Source organism: Homalodisca vitripennis, chromosome 6 (assembly GCF_021130785.1).
Source record: "Homalodisca vitripennis isolate AUS2020 chromosome 6, UT_GWSS_2.1, whole genome shotgun sequence".
Lineage (NCBI taxonomy): Eukaryota > Metazoa > Arthropoda > Insecta > Hemiptera > Cicadellidae > Homalodisca > Homalodisca vitripennis.
In genome coordinates, this window is record NC_060212.1 from 79,828,830 (window position 1) to 79,849,101 (window position 20,272).

The following is a 20,272-nucleotide window of genomic DNA, read 5'->3' on the forward strand; positions in this document are numbered from 1 at the left end:
ATTGATAGAGAGACTTTATGATATACTAAATATTATGCTCATTAAGAGGTGTTCATACCTAAAAACTAAACAAATAAAATATTATTTTTTCCCATCACCAATCGGTAAAACAGGCCCTTCGAAGGAAATATATTACTCATTATTAGAAAGTGGTTTGATACAAAAAGAAATGATACACGACGAGATTGCATTTCGTACCTTAGGTAAGGTTTACAAATGACATTTGTCTGGCTTTAGTGCCAACCTCGCACGTTTATATGTAAGTTTAAACAGCAGTTTACCTGCTGTGTGTCTCCGATAATGTAGGCTCCTGTAAAATTTAGCTCTACATAAAATTGGATTAAATAATGGTTGATATCAGTTTATTGGCGTACTTTGTTATGGTTGTTGGGGTTACATCATATAAATTTAAGAAAATGTATAAAACTATTGTTGAAGTAAATAAATGTAAACAAAAACACCAATAATATTGTATGTCCTAATCAATTGAAATATGTATTGCAATATTTTAAGGGTAACAGTTTAAATTCCTCAATGGAACTCACGTCAATTATTAGAGTAATATAAACTGTTCTATCGTAAATATTCTTTTCATAAATAAATTAACTTTATGAGAGTGAAACCTAGAAATTTGAAATTTGTAAAACTTCTTTCATTATTATCGTCCAATTTTTATTAAAATATAATATTTAACTTGCAATAATATATAATAAAATATTAAAGTTATATTTTAGTGTAATAACACTAAATACACATATTGTATTTCTTCTATGTGACAATATTATTTATAAGGAAACCTACGAATTAATCAAAATATAAAACAAAACAACACTTTGCGTATTGGTGTTCACGAAAATTACTTTAATTAAATGTTTCTTAATTTGTAACTTAGTTTTTATTGAATAGTATGATTGTACAAAATACGATTGTTTAAACCTCTAAATACTTTGATTATATAAGAGGTACAATAGCTCATTGAATATTTTACGTAAACTCTACGTGTTGACTAATTCTTATTTAAGAATGAAGAAAGGAAATTACAGGGTAATACAAAATGTATTTTTATAAAACTTGTGAAAACACAATAAACAGTTAGCTTATATTACAATTACATTTAACCTTAAATGTATATATAGTAACGTAAATCAAAGTTAAAAAGTTTTAAAATAATTTATTTAACACTTAATATTCTTTTTTTTAAAATTTTGTTTGCTGTTAAGTATAAAATGAGTTACCTATTTAAGGTTTTAGTCGTACACAATTGATCCGTAATCTGTAAATATGATTACTAGAATAATTTATTGTAAATGTAACCTAGTTGCCTCACGTTAACCAAACTAATTTCAATGTTTATAGCAATTTTCTTATTCCAAGTTTTCAATATTTACGGAGTTTGTAAATATTTTGAAAATGCTACGGTTATATTAACACACTAACACTGAGTTTTTGGCCCATAAGAGGCGTGTAAAAATCAACATCCAACGTAATTATGCTTTTTTTATTACTTACTTCGAAACTGAGCCAGAAGAGATACTTTAATTCGAATTCCTTATAATTTAAAATACTTTTAACTATTATAATTTCTTTTAATTTTAGGGGAAGGAAAATATGAAAAGTTTTACTACTCAGATGTATAATTTCGGTATTAAATGACAGTTCTATCCCCCATAGCATAGAATTATGTTTACTAAGTCCAGTGGTACATCTGGCAACATACTATTGATTAATCATGAGATGAAAACACACAACATATGGGGGACTGTTACCAAACCCATGTTGACCGAAACTACAACATCACATCGGACAAGTATTGACAGATATGGTAACAGCTGGACCTCAAGGGCATTAATACATAAAACCAAAACAAAAATGTTAAAGGTTTTATTTATACTAATTTCCTTTACTGTTTCAAATAATAAATGTAATAGTATTACGTATGACATGATAAATTACACGTCTGATGAATTATTTTAAACACACATAAATAATATATAATCTTTACATGACTAATAGTAATGAACTTATTATTAGTCATTTATTTGATTAGTAATTTTCTGTACCAAAATAAAAAAAAAAATATTAATTGCGTTTAAATGTAGATATATTTAGTCAAATACTAATATGTTTTACACATTACATCCCACTTTTAAACCCAAAGATAAATTTAATACAGATATATTGCTTTCGAGTACCTCTTGGAGAGTATGGGTACAAATACACAACAAAGCATTTACTTTTTGTGAGTCTATGCATTTACAACACGTCTCTCTTTACTAACTGTGTATGATTTAAGGAAGCCTTTTAGTAGAGGATATGGAATATTAATTTTTTTGTTTATCTGCCCGATTATATATATATACATAATTATAGAACTACACAATTTCAATGTATTTTTACTACTGGTTTTTACTCACACAGAAACCAATGTATAAACTCTTAATGGACCTTTACCTCTACAATCGCAACATTGAAATTTGTAAGAGTGCAAATTACATCATTCTGTGGGATTTAACTGAGCGTTAGAGACACTTCTTACTTTAAGTAACCATAATGGAGCGCCAAAAAATTACATACGAAATAGATATGATAAATAAAATTATTACTATAATGTGAAATATTACCATGTATTATACTAAAATATGTAGCCTAATGAAATAATATCGACATGGAACCTCAAAGGTGTCCTGTTACGACGCGGCATTGTGGTTGTAGCGTAACTTTACAGACTCTTATACCAATAAAAACAAAGATACAGGTAATAGAAAGAAAAAAATCAAATGTTTCTAAAGAATTTTCGGTAACCTGACATGGCTTTATCAAATTTTTCTTAAATTTGAATTTTTCTAGAAGGGGATAATAATAAAGACTGCATTTTTATAATTTTTCCGTTTTTTTCTTATAATTTGTAATCCTAATAATCTGCCCCTATAAAGGGACTATCTATTTAATCTATCACCCTCCCACCTTTATGTTTTATGTACACTAAATCAGTATAAAAGCCTGTAGGTTATTTTACTACCTTAAGGTCGCCTTTATAGGCCAATATTTATCTCTTTATACAGATGATCTTCAAGGTTGATTTCCACGGTAAAGGTTTACATTATATTGGACTCAGAGTTAATACACTCGACAATATAGCGTCCAAAATAAAATGCATAACTTTTAATAAAGGCTACTCAGTACACACATTATAATACTCCTTATTTTATAAATATATGACATCTTACAGTAATGAATTCGATAGTTCATATATAATAATATTTTAATTCCTTACTACTAAGCTCGGAATATTAGTGTACCTAACTATATTAGACGCAGAAAACTTGAGTTAATTATTCATCCAAAGTTTACTCTTGATAGAACTTAACATACTATATTTACCGTTTCAAGTACTAATCCGTTATTACACTGTACGTGTTAATCTTGTTTCCGTATCAAATTTTATCCATGTAATTTATTATATAAAACAAGGTAATCTAATTGAATTAATTCACTTTGTTAATCTTCTTTTAATTCAAAAATTATATCACAAGAGGAATGAAACATAAATCCTATAAAAGTAATTAATTATTCGTATCACTAGTAAAGGTAAGAACAAAAATAATAATTATGATTTCATCAAACCTTATGTTCTTTCAGTTCGTTATTTACAAACTGAAAGGTTTCTCCTTTTTTTGCTAATATGAAGAAGTAGGTGAGTGTAGTCAAATTAGTTTAGTGTAACATATTTATAACATATAAATTTTGATATATAGAATAATAAAATCATGTCTGTGATTAATTATACGAAATATTAATTTAAAAACGATTAAGGAACAAAATTATGACAAGTAGTAAACCCTATATATCATAACATAATTAATTAAAAACATCGGTCCGCCTAACATTATCTTTAATGGCCAACTTTTTATGTTACGTCAAGGCAGTCTATTACTAACTAGCTACTGTTTCAGTATCTCAGATAATGTCAGTTTAAACCGTTCTTTCTCAAAATAAAAATGAGGCAATTGGATATACTGTTAAAGTTTAGAATTGGTGTTTAATGTTTTATATGACAACTAATATACATTTCATTTACAACACGTGCAAAGTAATAAAGTAAAATTATATAACATATACATATGTTCTGTCTTTATAGGTCCAGGAATTGGCATGATACTGTTACTAAAGACAACTGAGTAACTTTTGCCGTGTGAAAGTGGAAATTAAAGATACTTTATGAAAACTACACAACAACAATTTTTTACTATTATTTACAAATATGTGAGTTGATCGTCTGCGTTATTCTTATTTCTTTACAAAATTTGATAGCATTTATGTTAAAAAAATATATAACGTTAAAAATTTCGGTTTTCTTTATATTTTTCATTGGGACTTTCGCCAATATACCAAAAATTAACATATAGGTTAGGGTGGGTCGAAAAATTTATTATTTTCATTTACAAATGCTTTAGTGCGGAAAGTTGCCTTTGCGATAAGAATAAAATGATACAAAAAATAAATCAAAATCGGTTAATATATTTCCGGTCGCGCAGTGAACTTAATTTTATAAACATTTGTGAAAATATACATTTTGTAATTGTTTCATACTATTCAACGCTTTGTGGTTAAGCATGCTTTAGTTTTCCGTGTTTGGTTTAATGTTAAAATAACCCAAATAAATTTTATAATATAATCAATTGTTAAACGTTTTCAATTGAACGCGCAGTGTCTTAAAAAAAGTGATATTCACCAATTTTTATATAAATTTTCAAAGCACCTGAACTCTTTATTTTGTTTTCCTAGAATGTAATCGAAGAACCCAAACTCACTTTAACTGGTTTTAAATAGATAGAGCTGGCTCGATCCTCCCCCTGTTCCACATAGTTAACTGCAGGCCAACAGAGTCCTTAGATTGTATTTAAGGTTCAACAAATCCAACCTCAAACTTAAAGATATATATTGCTTCATCTTAAAATCATTACGTTCCTTTGTGGTTCACCATAATGAAAAGCAAATATTTTACTGACGGGTCAAAATATGTCTTTCAAACAATCAAAACATCATGGTATTTATCCAATGATTTACTTCAAATTGTCGATCCAGTAATACAACGAAATGCCTTTTTTCACACATTCAGAGAACTTTTTGTTGGCAATGCCAGTCGATAAAAGAAAACATATTCGGGAGCTTGGTTACAGAATAATATTAAAAGCAAGACAAAAACGTCCCAAAAAAGACTGTCAGAGATTTAGTATTACCGACTATAAACTTCCAAACTTCCGATTACTCTGAAAATTATCGATTTGAATACCTGTGTGTTGTATTCTCCCCGATTCTGCGAAACCTAAGTAAAGATGCCATTAAGTCACTAATTCTGACACTACACCCATCAGAGAAATACAAAGATTTCCCTGTCACAACCAGGCTGTGGGGAGGTGCGTCAAACTTGTGACAGAAGCCTCGAACAAAGAATGTGGAAAGATGGCTTCACCCCGAGCAAAGCTGAAGTCTTAGATTGGTTATGCGCCATTTCTCCAAGAAATCATCATTTAAATCTTAAGTATTTATCGATAGATTTAAAACAAAAATGAAACACGGTTTGAAAAATACTTAATTTTGTATCATGTGTTAAAAAATTAAAAAAATACACATCTTTAGTAAATATTTACGGAAACACCACACCCAAACCATTAAATGATTGGTTGAGTAGAGTGGTTGGAGAATTGTAGAGGTAATTGTATTATTATTATTATTGTATTATTATTTATTTATTCAGGTAACAGAACATTTGAACATTATGAAAAGATACATGCTTCCTCATAAGCCTCACTTTCAACGCGCGTTTATAACTCACAATAACATCTCTCTTAGGTTATTAATGATAACATTTTTATGATGGGATGAATGTTATTTAAGCAATATTTATTACTAACGTATATGATAAAGAAGTGATTTAGAGTACCCGTTAGCAATATTAAGAAACTGATATATTGTTCTTATTGTCACTTATAATAGCAAACAAGAATTTACGGGTTAAATAAGTATGTAAACAATTAGAGTACAATTATATGCAATTTTCATCACGTGATATAACAACGGTATGTAGTTTAAATTTGTTTATGCAATTTCTGCAAAGCTTGTTAAGCGGTATCTGAAATCAGTAATCATTTAGTGCATTAGTGTGTGGAGCTTAATCATAACTGTCTCACTGTCTCTCACTACGCAAAAGTGCAAGAAGTAAATGGACTAAAAACTGAAAATATTGCATTTAATTTAGCTATGCATGTTAATTTGCACGTACTGTGACATAATCTTACATATTTATATCAGTAATGTATTAGAGCCAAATTCTAGGCTAGTTACTTTTGTGAATGATCTGGTAAGATGAGATCTCATTGGATAATTAATTCTGGGATATTTTTATAAAATCTCTACACCATCATTGATTTGTATGATGATAATAATTTCTATCACTAACTAAATTTATTTGGGTAGTACAGTAAATCTTTATGATTTACATCAACGCAATGTATGTAAATTTTACAATTATTCACTATTAAATCTTTGCTTTATGTTACATTCATTTCAACGATTACTTGAGTTGTAATAGGCCAATGTGATATTTTATGTTTATGTGATAATAAAAAACTGAACTTATATTTAGTAGAATATCTCTATAGAATATCTATTTAGTAGGTTAATGATGTACCTCGTACGACATGTTGAAGAATATTTCTTACACTTAAAATTGTTGATTAAGATAAAATCTCAAGTGAATGATTTAAACTTTTGTTATCTTGATGAGGTTGCATGATTAGGGTGGCTAATAATACAATGCACCTACAGTAAACGGTACGTAACTTCAGTATAATAAATGGTAATAATATCTTCACTGAAAATCATCAATATAATTGCAAATTCCCACACTGCTCCACTATATCAATATTGTGTGTGCATTAAACGTTAGATCGATGTTGCAGCAAGTAATGCACCTAGCATAGTAGGAAATGTTTGGAACATGAATTCAATAATAACTCAAAGAACTTAATTGTAGATGAAAGGTGTTAAGTATATCTACTCGCAGAATGTCAGGAAAAAGATATTATTTTTTCAGACACCAGTACAAAATATTAAATTTTTATCTTGCGTTTTAAAACAATTTCGTTTTACTCTATTATTGAAACAAATTGTATGCACAAAATCATTACATCATAGAAATAATTGATATCACCATATTTTTCCTGTAAACAAGCAATTTATTTCCAAATCTGGAACAAATGGCTTCTTCATGTGATTTATTGTTGTACCTTACTTAACTAGATTTAGAATTACTGAAGTACTACAAATGCCAGTCCATAATATTTTTATGTAAAACTGCTATTGGTGGTATATTTATATTTAAACAAATGGAATTATAGAAAAAATGTGTTATAAAAATTCCATTAAACGGTTTCTGCAATTCAGTGATATGAGATACTAGTAAAACTATGGTTTACTGAGCTCTGCAATATATCTCCTCCACAAAAAGAACAACTAGCTTAAACATATAACTAATACCCATACCGTTGTAGCACGTATACAGAAATCGCATAATCATTTGTTTTTGCTAACACTAAATATAAATAAATAAATTATATTTAATAAATAAATAAAATATACAGGGTGTATTATTATGTCTGGAAACACCCAAATATATCCTTTAATAATTTAAATATAAATTTGAAAACCTCTTACAATCGTGATAGAGATTGGGCATCTACTTTTTGGAACAATGTTTTGTTATGTCACACCAACGGGGGACGTTCTGCCTGAGGGTATCGTGAATATTCTTAATGGAAGCCTATACCTTGTGATACATAATTTTAAAGGTAATAGCTTTAACTGAATTGAATGCCACAAACCGCATCTCAAGGGAATTATTCTATCAGAAAATAGAGCATTTTTAGTATTGAAAATTTACTGATGTTCAACAATGTAATTTTAACATGGTTCTTGCCACAAAATGTGTTACACTAATTTTTTAGCATTTTTTTTAAATTTTCAATTAAATAAAACAAAAATTTCATTTTATAGCTGGTTCTATTAGCACAAATTTGGCCAGTTTTTATTACAGTACAATTATGGATAATACTTTATGTTATTGATTTCTTATTACAAATAAAAAATAATGTATGCTGTTAGAAAAGTCTTACAACAAACGTGTTTACCTGCATTTGGTGTCAAAAGCAATTGTTCGAACTGTGTTCCTTCTACGGTTTTGACAATGAGCCAATCTTGTGTGTAAAAATGATTCGACAGAGTTGCCTAACATTTCTTCAGTTATCAAAGCAAATCTCCTCTATAATCCTGTTTCTTAGGTCTTCCAAATTATGAGGCTTTCTTCTATAAACATTGGATTTTAAATGACCCCATAGGAAATAATCGATTGGTGACAAATCCGGAGATCTTGGAGGCCATTCGATTTCTCCTCTTCGGCCAATCCATTTATGAGGAAACCTTAAATCCAAATACTCTCTTACCTGTCTCCCATAATGGGGTGGAGCACCATCCTGCTGAAACCATACATTATCAAAAGTATTCTCCTGATGCAATTTGAAATAGCTGGGATTATTTCATTTTGGAGCATATTGTAAGTAAATTTCGGCATTTAAATTTCCATTGATGAAAAAAGGGTCCAACAATTTTGTTACCTAAAATTCCACACCATACGTACGTTCAGTTTTTTTGTGGTTGCTGTGAATGGGACTCAGTAATCCAATGTGGGTTTGTTTCACTAGCCCAGTAACGGCAATTGTGCCTGTTAACATTGCCATTTAGGAAAAAAGTTGCCTCATCAGAAAATAGTAATGTTGGTCAGAAAATCTCTATTGTCATCACATTTGCGCATCACAAGTTCCACAAAACTCAAACTCTTCTGTCGTAATCATCCTCACTTAAACTGTTGGACTAAATGAACTTTAAATGGTTTGGTATTTATTAATTTTCAAAATCTTACTCACAGACATAGGGTGCATATCATGTTGCTGTGCAGCTTTTCTGAGCGATGTATGTGGGTCTTCAATAAATGTTTGCAAAACATCTAGTGCATGTTCTTCATCTGTTGCAGATTGTATCCTACCCCGACTTTGGCCGATTACGTACACTCCCTGTTCATTTCAAAACGCTCAATAGTTTTTGATATTGTTTGAAAACACTTATGGGATTCCTTTCTGGGAAAGTGTCATTAAACAAATTACAAACTTCCCGATAAGATCTTTGGACGATCGCCATATCCTCGCATCATCAACAGAGTAATTCGTTCTCTTTCAGACAATTCCATTAAAATGCCAAATAAAAACTGAACTAATGTAATTAGATAACTTGTTGACAGCAATGCTTCAGAGACACTGATTAACTCGACAGGGAATGATATGACCTTTGTCCATTTGTAATTCCCAAGCTTAGACCTGTCTAGTGAAAGCTCCATGCTCAACAAACTGAAACCTGTAGACCAGATGATTAATAACACAATAATTTTTCTCATAGGCTAGGTGACCTTTGTCTCTTTAAACCTTCCTGCTGACTGGAAAACACCAAGTACAGATTCATAAGTAATCAGAGAAAGTGACTCATTAGTTTTATTCATTGTAATAAAAAACTGGTAAATTTGTACTAATGAAACCAGCTTAAAAATAAATTGTTTTATTTTATTTTAATTTAACATTTAAAAAATGCTAAAAAATTAGTGTAACACATTTTGTGGCAAGAACCATGTTAAAATTACATTGTTGAACATCAGTAAATTTTCAATACTAAAAATGCTCTATTTTCTGATAGGAATAATTCCTTTGAGATGCGGTTTGTGGCATTTAATTCAGTAAAGCTATTACCTTTAAAATTAATGTATCACAAGGTATAGGCTTCCATTAAGAATATTCACGATACCCTCGGCAGGACTTCCCCCGTTGGGTGTGACATAAACAAAAACATTGTTCCACAAAAGTAGATGCCCAATCTCTAATCACACGATTGTAAGAGGTTTCAAATTTTATATTTAAATTATTAAAGGATATATTTGGGTGTTTCCAGACATAATATACACCAATGCTCATATATATATATCAGTGATGAGCTCATGCTGAAAGTTAAGCACTTATTATTAAAAACTAAACAAAATATTTTGGGTCATAATTCATTGTTTTTTAAGCTATACAAACTTCAGAAAGCTATATATGTCACGCACTCATTGCCTATTGTAGTAAATGTATATTCTTCTACATATTTTCAAAGAAGACAAAAAACATTTGACTTTCATGTACACATTTTCCCCTGCTAACAATCTTGCATTATAAATAAAAAAACTAAACCCTCATAAACCTAGGTACCTTAGGTTTAGATAAACCTTGTAGTTATCTTAAATGCTGTACATGAACTTATGCTATTATTACAAATATTATTAAAAATTATCGTCGCTAATATGAATAGAGTAAAAACATGGTACAAATTTTCAATATAGGAGTATAATTCTAATTATTTCATATTTTGCATAAACTTATACATTAATATTTATTATTCCATACTGAATTACAATCACTATACAAATAAAATGGAGATAATACCTAATTGTCAAAACAAAGTAAAAAAAGTACAATTTCACACTACCAAACATAAATAAATCACATTAGATATGTCGAACTAACAGTCAAAGAAATTTGGCCGATAGCTGTCAACAACTCTCTGACTGTAGAAGAAAAAAGTATCTACCTCTCCAACAAAATTACACAACCACAAGCAGGTTTGTTTGCATTGTTGAAGATTATTCCTCCTTTTAAACACTCTGATTCTCCCTTTGATTCTTTAAATATGTTTCAGAAGATTGCCATAAATCCAAGTCTACACTATGTACAAGCTTAAACGTATATTCTCTTACTATTGGTACAAGAAAGTTAATTTTATTCTTCACAATGTCAAGTACATGCCATATTACACAATGTGCAAAATATAAATTTTAAATGCATTTGGAATTAGTGTTTATAATCGATCTAATCATGGTTGAGTTTTATGGGTATAAGAAAACCCTCGATGGAGGCATGCTTATGGACCCTTTTAATGTTAAAAAAATATGTATCAAGGAATTACATTGCATCCATGCAGTCAAACATTACATCACGTGACAATCGGTACTATTTCAACTTAAATATAACACTGTACATCGTAGTCAATTGTTATGATGCAGTATTTTATATTTGTCTTTTGTAATAAAGCAAAATCATTGGGTCGATAATATATTAAGTAAAAAAACTATTATATACAGACTCAACATTTTTTATATTTACATTACACTCTTATTCAATACTTAACACTCCGCGCAATGTATTGCCATCATAGAGTAATGAATATAGTTAGACAGCGGGATTCTGCATATACCATTGAAATTGCAAAGCTTTTTTCTGTCTGGCTGAAGGTAACGAATCATGGTCTAGTTATAAGAAATATGGCTTCACAAAATCACCAGCAGCCAGCTTTTCGACAGTCTCACATAATTGCAAGACTTTACCTGTCCAAGCGATGTTGCGATGCAATTTTCACAATTTTGTGTTGGTTATGACATCGGCTAAATAAGTATGATCATTAAGATAATCAAAGTTTGTTCTTTTAAAAAGTATATGTTATTTATAAATAAAAAATTCCGAAATAATAATATGTATGGATATAAATAAATTTTTAGTAAGTTTATAAGCGAGTATTATTCATAACATTACGTTTATAGTTTTGCCTTGTTAAATTTATTCCTGTAAAATATCTTTCTGTGGGTGACTTTGATAGGAAGACAAGTACATGCAACCAGAGACCATCCAAATTTTATTCATTTTTGTTTGACACACATAGATAAGCAACATTTTATGTCCATGATATAAATAGCAATCCCCCCCCCCCCCCACCCCCCCCCCCCCCCACCCCCCCCCCCCCCCACCCCCCCCCCCCCCCACCCCCCCCCCCCCCCACCCCCCCCCCCCCCCACCCCAATACATTTTAAGCCTACTTTTAAGAGATCCAATAGTAGTAAAGGACATTTTAATGATACAAATAGTTATTCCTTGCTAAGTTATTATAATATGCTTACAATAGTTTGCTAAGTTATGCTTAAATTACTTATAGAAAATTATTATAGAATAATGTAAAAAAATTATATGATTGTTAGCAAATTTTACTATGAAATCTAGTATTAAAATTTAACGTATTGATTTTTTGTCCGTTTTGACTGTAGATTGTCTTTAGTTATCAAACCGTACGGTGTGTAATACCTACCAGCCGCAACCTCGTGCAATTGAACCATTTGACATAGATCAATGCAGTTAACTGCAAACTGTAATAAACACCAGACGTAATTACAGGATGACAAAAAGACAAGCGTATTGCCAATGGACCCTTTTGTTTCAAAAATTATTACGAGTCTTTCTTGGACCAATGAGAACGTGAAAGCTAAGATTCCCGTCCCTTGGATCGCTGTATAAGAGTTATTACATAGGCAAGCTGACAGAAAGACTAACGAACAGACGACAAGATATCAAGAAGGTCCTGCAAGTCCTTATTACAGTGATAGGGAAATTAATCTTTCAATTAAAAGAGTGTTTTATTTTTCATGAGATTGTATTGGGTTATACGAGTAATATTTATATTTATATTAATAACTCTATAAGTTTTTATGTAAAATACACACAGCTTTTTTCAACTTAAACAGTTGTTTAGTATCATGTACGTTAATGACATACATATAGTATATTTAATCAAACGGTTTATGGAAACATACTAAAGTATAAAGGTTAATTTATAATATATTTTTAGAACTAATTAATCAAAATAAATAATAATGCATTTGTTACTTTTGCCTATTGAAGCAATTAAATATGACACATAAATAAAATATTAGCATATTATAATAGTGTTTAATTGGTAATAATTATTATATCATATTACAATATGATTAGTTCCTTTACGATATTTCACAACTTACTACAATTAGAACAATTTACATTTATAACAAAGCATAACAGTGTATAAGTCTTAAATGTAAGAGAGAATTATTCCTTCTAAGTTGTACTGTTGAACAAGGTCCTGTATGAATATTAGATTATGAAACGGAACTTTACCTAAATAGAAAGCACAATAGTATTTTCCAGGAAAGAGCTCTTATGTTTAAATAATCTTAGATTACCACACGTTCACTTTTATCTCGAATAATTTCAGCTTGAATATATTACACTCCCAAACACAACTTTTGGTGAAAGTAATTTTAATTATGATACACTATGAAATGTCTTATATGTTAATATTATATTGAAAATCTAACTTTAGATCGATAATTTTTACTATTATAATAGAAACAAATATTAAATATTAACATATGTTTCTCAACCACAACCACAATAACAATTAACAAGCATGAACCGCTTGGTACTTCTGCCGCGTGTCGTTAACCCATAAAGATGATATATGATTACTGTGGTGGCCGTAACTCACTTTGTAGTGTAGAAAAAGCTTTATGTAGCAGACAGTACAGCAACTAATTGTGCCGGGCAGATCATGTGGTTCTATAAATAGAATACAAGGGATAAATACTTTGACTGGCCAACTTCTAGGAAAACTATTAAAGATGGAGGCATGAAATTTTGTACGTTAGGTATATCATATTCTCTAAAGGTCCATTATCAAGTATTTTCCTTTGTAAATTCTGGGCTTCAACACCCGTTGGTTTCTAAAGCTCAAATTCCAATAATAAACCCAATTTAACACGTGTTATTAATTTAAAGTGTCTTTTTAATGTATTACTGGTATACCTGTTTTATTATTAGTGCTAAAATTATACCATATGAACGATGAATTAAACGTAGTATGCAATAAGACAAGATTTCTCCGATGAAGTCAATAATACACATACTTGTATCTGAATATATTATCGAAATTTTTGATTACTTGTCTTCTGTTTCAAAACTGTAAATACCAGTGAAAATGTTTACACCATAAGTGAATTTTCAGAGTTTCGCTTAAACTCAACTTTCAGAATTAGGGTAATTATTAGGGTAATTTAAGATTCACTGTAAAATTTGTGCTACTTCTTTCGCATTATTCTACATAAATTTGTACGTCAAACTTAATTATTTCTTGAATTTACTAAAAACTCAGCATACACATTGGAATTAGATATTTATGCTCTTTTATGGAGAACCAATATCAGTCAAAAGATGGTAAAACCGACCTTGTTTGGGTGTAAAAGTAATTTTTGATACTGTATAAACTGCACAATGTATCTGACAGTTACAAAAATTTACAATTGTTAGTTTTGATGGATAAAGGCAAAACCATGCCTTACTCTAGTATTTACTCAGATATTTTATTGGACCAAATTAAATTATTTTTACTGTTTGTGTGTTTTATAACAATACCAAAGTGATGTTTAGATTTGAAAGAATTTTGCTCCGAAACAGGATAGCCCTACACTGTTCATAACTTTTCATTATTAACTCGTATTTACTAAAAGACAAAAAACTGGTTCATTTATCACTGGCCCAAGGTCACGCCAATTTGCCTACCAAACAGGTACGAAAACTGTCAACAGATGTCTGCACCATTTATTTTCGCAGTCTTTAAGGACATGCTGAAACGTAATTGAGGCGTTAGTTAAGTTTGGTGAATTTCATTACAGATAATTCATTAGTGCAGTTTATTGTTGGTATTAAAAAAATATTAGTAATACAAAACCTATTAATTAAAAAATATATAATTCATAAAAAAAATACAATAATTTACAATATAATCCTCCCGGGCCCATTCATAAATTATGGATTAATCTGCGAACGATATATCTGAGCAGACTGCTACTGCTCGGCCTTATCTGAGATGGGAAATAATTGTAGTATGCTGTATATTATCGTTATTTGCATATCAAAGCACCTTTGTATAAATGACTCGTTTTCTTTCCTTCGATAGCAGATTTAATCTTCTTATTATTTATGGCTATAAGAATTTTAAAAGTAATCTTTACATGAGCCCATATAGGTATCATCTAGAAAATTGCTAAAATGAAGCTACTAAGTAGTAGGTGTCATGATAAATCCCAGATTGCATGAAATATATTTCTAATACCACTGTTGAATCTTAGAAAAATATTATTATAATATTGTGCTATTCTATATTTCTCAATATTTAAAGTTAAAAAAAATTATCAGTAAAGAGAAAGACGTGTTCTCTTCTATAAGTTGATTTTTGTCCCATTGAGGAACAATGAGAAAATAGTTTAATCTGGGAAATAGTTTTTAAAGAAGTTCTTATCACAGACCTTCTGGTCGCGTGGGAACCTTTGGTCCCTCAGTAAGTATTTGTGACAGAACACAAGAGCATTTAGTACCGAATAGAAATTTACCAAGACGAGATATAATTGGAGGTTGGAATTTTCATTGGCTCATATGAAAATTTTAGGATGTTTTGAAACATATATGCTGCAGGGATATCACAGACATGCAGATTTTTATAGACATGTCACGTACGTTAAGAAAACCGATCAAATACATGTCATTTGGTCATTTATCTTTAGTGGTGAACTAAATTAGTGTTTATCGAGAGAAAAAGGAATTTACTTTCTTAATGCTGCTAACCAGAGCCTATTTAGAAACATATAATGTATAGTGAACTAATCTCAATGACAAAAAAAAAACAAAAGTAATTTGACAGGTATTTGGGCTTCCGATTGTATGTCAGTTTGCTTATTTAAAACCCATATGTAACAGATACGCCCAAATACAAAATAATTGAATCGGAAAAAGTAAGCGCTCTGTGGTATAATGGTAGCATACTCACCCGGTTAATAAGGGTTTATACTGTGTCCGTAATGCACATTGTTCAAGCAGGTATGCATAATCCATTAGTATGAGAGATAGAAATATACACATAAACGAAACCCTTTTCAGCCCTCCAAAAAAAGGCCTTGCTAAAACACTGTCAGTGGTATGGAAAATTTATAAATGATTAATTACTTACGTGGAATTTTTTTAAAACAACCGATTTATTTAAAACCCTTCGTGATAAAAATTAGGCATAACACTTTCACTTTTGTAGAAAAATATTTCAACTCTTGTTAGAATAATTTTATAAACGCTTTAAAAATACCTTGAATGATTCATATCTTACCCACCAATTGTGCTATCTAACACTTAAGCAATGAAATAAAACGGCTTTAAATCAAATTCATGTGAATATTTATTAAGCAATATAGCATTAAATCCTAAGTGGACACAGGAAAAATCCTGTGTGAATACTGTCTCCTTGAGTTTGGGCGGGTACATTGAACACCAAACACGGCATCTGTAGCTTTCTCTACGGACGTGATTCGCAACGTCTTTGGGCGTTTCCAGTCTGCTTACCCTTGAGGTTCTTCACCATAGATCAATAAAAAGGTCCGTAAACTGCTCAATACGTATAAGATAACAATTGTTATTTTTATATACATCTGTTAAATATATCACTATACTTCATTATCGAATCATAAAAAAGAAATAATAATTTTAAATAAGCTTTTGAAAAATAATTGATTTTTTAATAGTCTTTTAAAAATTCATTTCAAGTACAATAATATTTTGTATAATTTCTGTATGATTTTAATAACAATTTGAACTTTAACTTTGTAAAATAAAAAGAAAATATACGAGGTCCTACAAACGAAATCTAATCACAAGACAGTTTATGAAACTATATAACCAATATTTTCACTGGAGTAAAACTATTCCGTGGCACTTTTAATAATTACCTCACAAATAAACTAAGATATGCGAATAACAAATATAGTAAAAGAATTATTCAATATATAAGTATTAAAATATATAAACAGTAGTTTAATACTTGGACGGTCACTTGCTTATGTCATCACTAAAAACAAGTTTATTGGGGGCTAGTTTTTTAATCAGGTTTTTATCGATAGAGACAATGAGCTAGATAATAACCTGAAGGTGTGATCAAGCAACTGTGAACAATTGACAGTCTGATAGCCCTTAGAAGCTGAGATTGGTTTACCATGTCCCAGATAATACACTGTCTTACTTTCGGTGTCTCCTGATATCCTATAAATCCATCATCTACTGAAAAATGTATAGAACCACTGTAAATACTGTAAAATTGTAATTATAAAACTATTGTTTAGTTTTTCAAAGTTTTAAAGAAAATTACTACAACCGTATAGTTAAGAAAAGTTTCATACGGCTTCTTGCCTAAGTGTCTAAGAATTATTATTTTTATCACATATATGTGATGAAAGTACAGAAAATATAATGGTATAAACGATGTAAATATTATTTCCAGGTAAATACCGAGGTAAAGATAGAGGTTTAAGTTATTCGTATCAACGGGTGCGGTTCTCGAGATTCAAGAACCCACACAAAAAAAACTAATACAGAATAAACGCTTGTTTTTAATACACTATAAATAATATTAAAATGGATATTTTATGTAACAAATTTTAAATCCTACGTTGGATTCGTGAAACCTTTTTTAATAGAGAAGGATATCGTCATATCATGGAAACAACTTAAAAAAAACAACTAAGATTAATCACCTTGTATTTGTATACATTTTGGCCATCATTTACGTGAATATTTTAAGGTAAAAATATTAATAAATTATGAAATTGTAATCAGTTTTTATAACACTATGGACTTAAAGGGATAAAGCAAAATTATATTTATACGCAACTATGATAAAACATTCACACATAGTTTGTCACTAGCTGTTAGCAGTAGCTTTTATGTACTTTAGAGTTAAAAAATATTTCTAACCATAGCATATCCTTTTGAATGACATTCGAAAAATGCTCTAATAAGTGATGGTCCTTAAAGGATATTTTAATTCTCTGATCCATTTTTAGATTTAGTTTAAAAAGCAGTGATTTGAGGCTATGAAATCACGTAGTGAAACTCAGGTAAGATATAAGTATCTGTTGAAATAACTCGACTATTATTAAATTTCTTTTCTATTTATATTGAAAATATCCAACGAGTTAGGTACGATTGAAATTATTTGGGCCAGTCTGGAGGAACACTAAGATCAAAGTCCTTAGCTTTTCCTGTTAAAATTTTTTATGATATAAAGAATAATTTTTGAAATCTAATTAGGCATACATAAAGAAATAATTTTTGATAGTTTTGTATTATCTCAGTGTTCATGGATGAGTCTCAAATATCAAGTAAAATTGCAAATGAATTGTTGTTATGTTTTGGGCACGCATGTAAATTTTTTCGGTTAAGCTAAATTATATTTCTGATGCCCAATAATGCTTAATTTACTTTTCCTTGTACTGTGATATAGAAGATATACATACATACACAGCTCTAATCCGCCTATTCAGTAGGAAAGAGTGTATTTTCTGACATTGTAATTTAATTCCAGTCTAGATATCCCTGGTGCCATACGTTACTTATGTTGCTTTGGTATAGAAATATATAAATTGCGCGGGTCTGATAAGGCTATTTCTTGAAAATAAACCAGCTAGGGTGAGTTTTAATAACAGTCTTTAAATCTATAACAAACTCAGATAGTAAAATTTCACTTTTAAATGTACATTGTAATAATGATCAAGCATTGCATATTAAAGGCTTACATTAATTCTAAAACTTTAAAACTTATTTATATTAAATTTCCAATTCTATTGTCTGAAGAAACTCTGTGATAAAAATGTCTAAAGAAGAGATACATGTGGTGACTTTAAGCTTACTCTTTCATTGAAATACACTATAATTTTAAACAAATGGGGCACAAGAATATATTAGATACATAATAGTATTTTTGTTTCGTAATCCTTAAAAAAAGCAATCTAAATATTTTTTAAAAGTTATTAATTGGTACATTTTGTAGTAAATTGATGAACTACACTGCGATGTTAATCCGGAAAACAAGTTAAAATATTGCCCGTTTTATTTACGTATAGAGTTTATCATCCTTAATGTCAAAATTCATTACACTATTGATGGGAAGTAAACATTAATCTTATTATTATATTGTTTTATCTGATAATAATTTCATTATATATATATAAATATATATATATATATATTTATATATATATATAATATATATATATATACGTAAGTAACTGCTCCTCTTCTTCTGACGATTTCTATATGAAAGCGCTACCTTTCTGACGATCCTGGCCCATTCTGACGCTCATCAGAATAGGACATGGCAATTATTATTTTATAAACGGAACTACATGTCCACCGATTTTTATTATATGTTTTATGTTGTTTAATGACTTTGAACTATTTCTATGTTTTTTACTTTATTCTTCAAAAGTAATAAGACTCTTTTATCCCTGAATCAATACGTCATGTTTTTTCAGTTCTTGGACATAACAGGAAATAAAGTATTGTATCGAGTTGCACAATTCTTCAATGCATTGCATTAAAATTAGTAGATACAAAATAAATACAAGCTATGTTTTCTTAGCTTACAAAGACCTACTGTTTCATTCTTCTTGAAGATACACGTCCCTCCCCTACAGCTCATAAGTAGTAAACACATGTAAACAAAGTTATTTGGATAAATTTTATTATTGATAAACAATCGAAGTTGGGGAATGAAAAATGTCAATTCTGACCATCCCCACACTTACCGTGATTAAGTTTGGAACTTGTTATGAAGCCTCTTTTAAATGTAAAGAAATATCGAATTCGATAAAAATGCATACCCCTACAAGGTATTTGACTGAGCGCCATTTAAGCTTAACTTTCATCATTATATCTCGAGAGCTGATTGAGCTCCAAACTTGGAATTTTAGATATTTTTATGCCATTCCAGTGTACTGGCAAAATTGATTTATGCCTGTCTGTTTGTCTTTCGCAAAGAATATTTTGAAAACGAAATAAATGTCTTATAGACTTTAAATGTTGTATGAAGCTTCATTTCTAAATAGAGATTACATTGTTACTCTTACAAAATCTTACAGTGAATTTGGCTGAGCGACAGCAGTTCTCATGTAGCCCAGGTCTTTTTAGTACGGGTCTTACAGTCTAAACCAGCACTTGGGGCATTGAGGCCGCGTGCAGGTAGTTGCGTCCTTCATCTGCAGGCGCGTTTTGTAATTCAAATTGATCTATACCTATGAAATTAGGTTTTTCATACACTGTTAAGGTTTGATTTGTGTAAATGCACTTTGAAAGTATTCATTGATTAAGTTAGCTTATAACGTTTACCATTGAAAAAAAAAATATGATATAATATTAACCACATCCCTTTAGTCAACAAACCTCAGATATACCGATTATCTGAA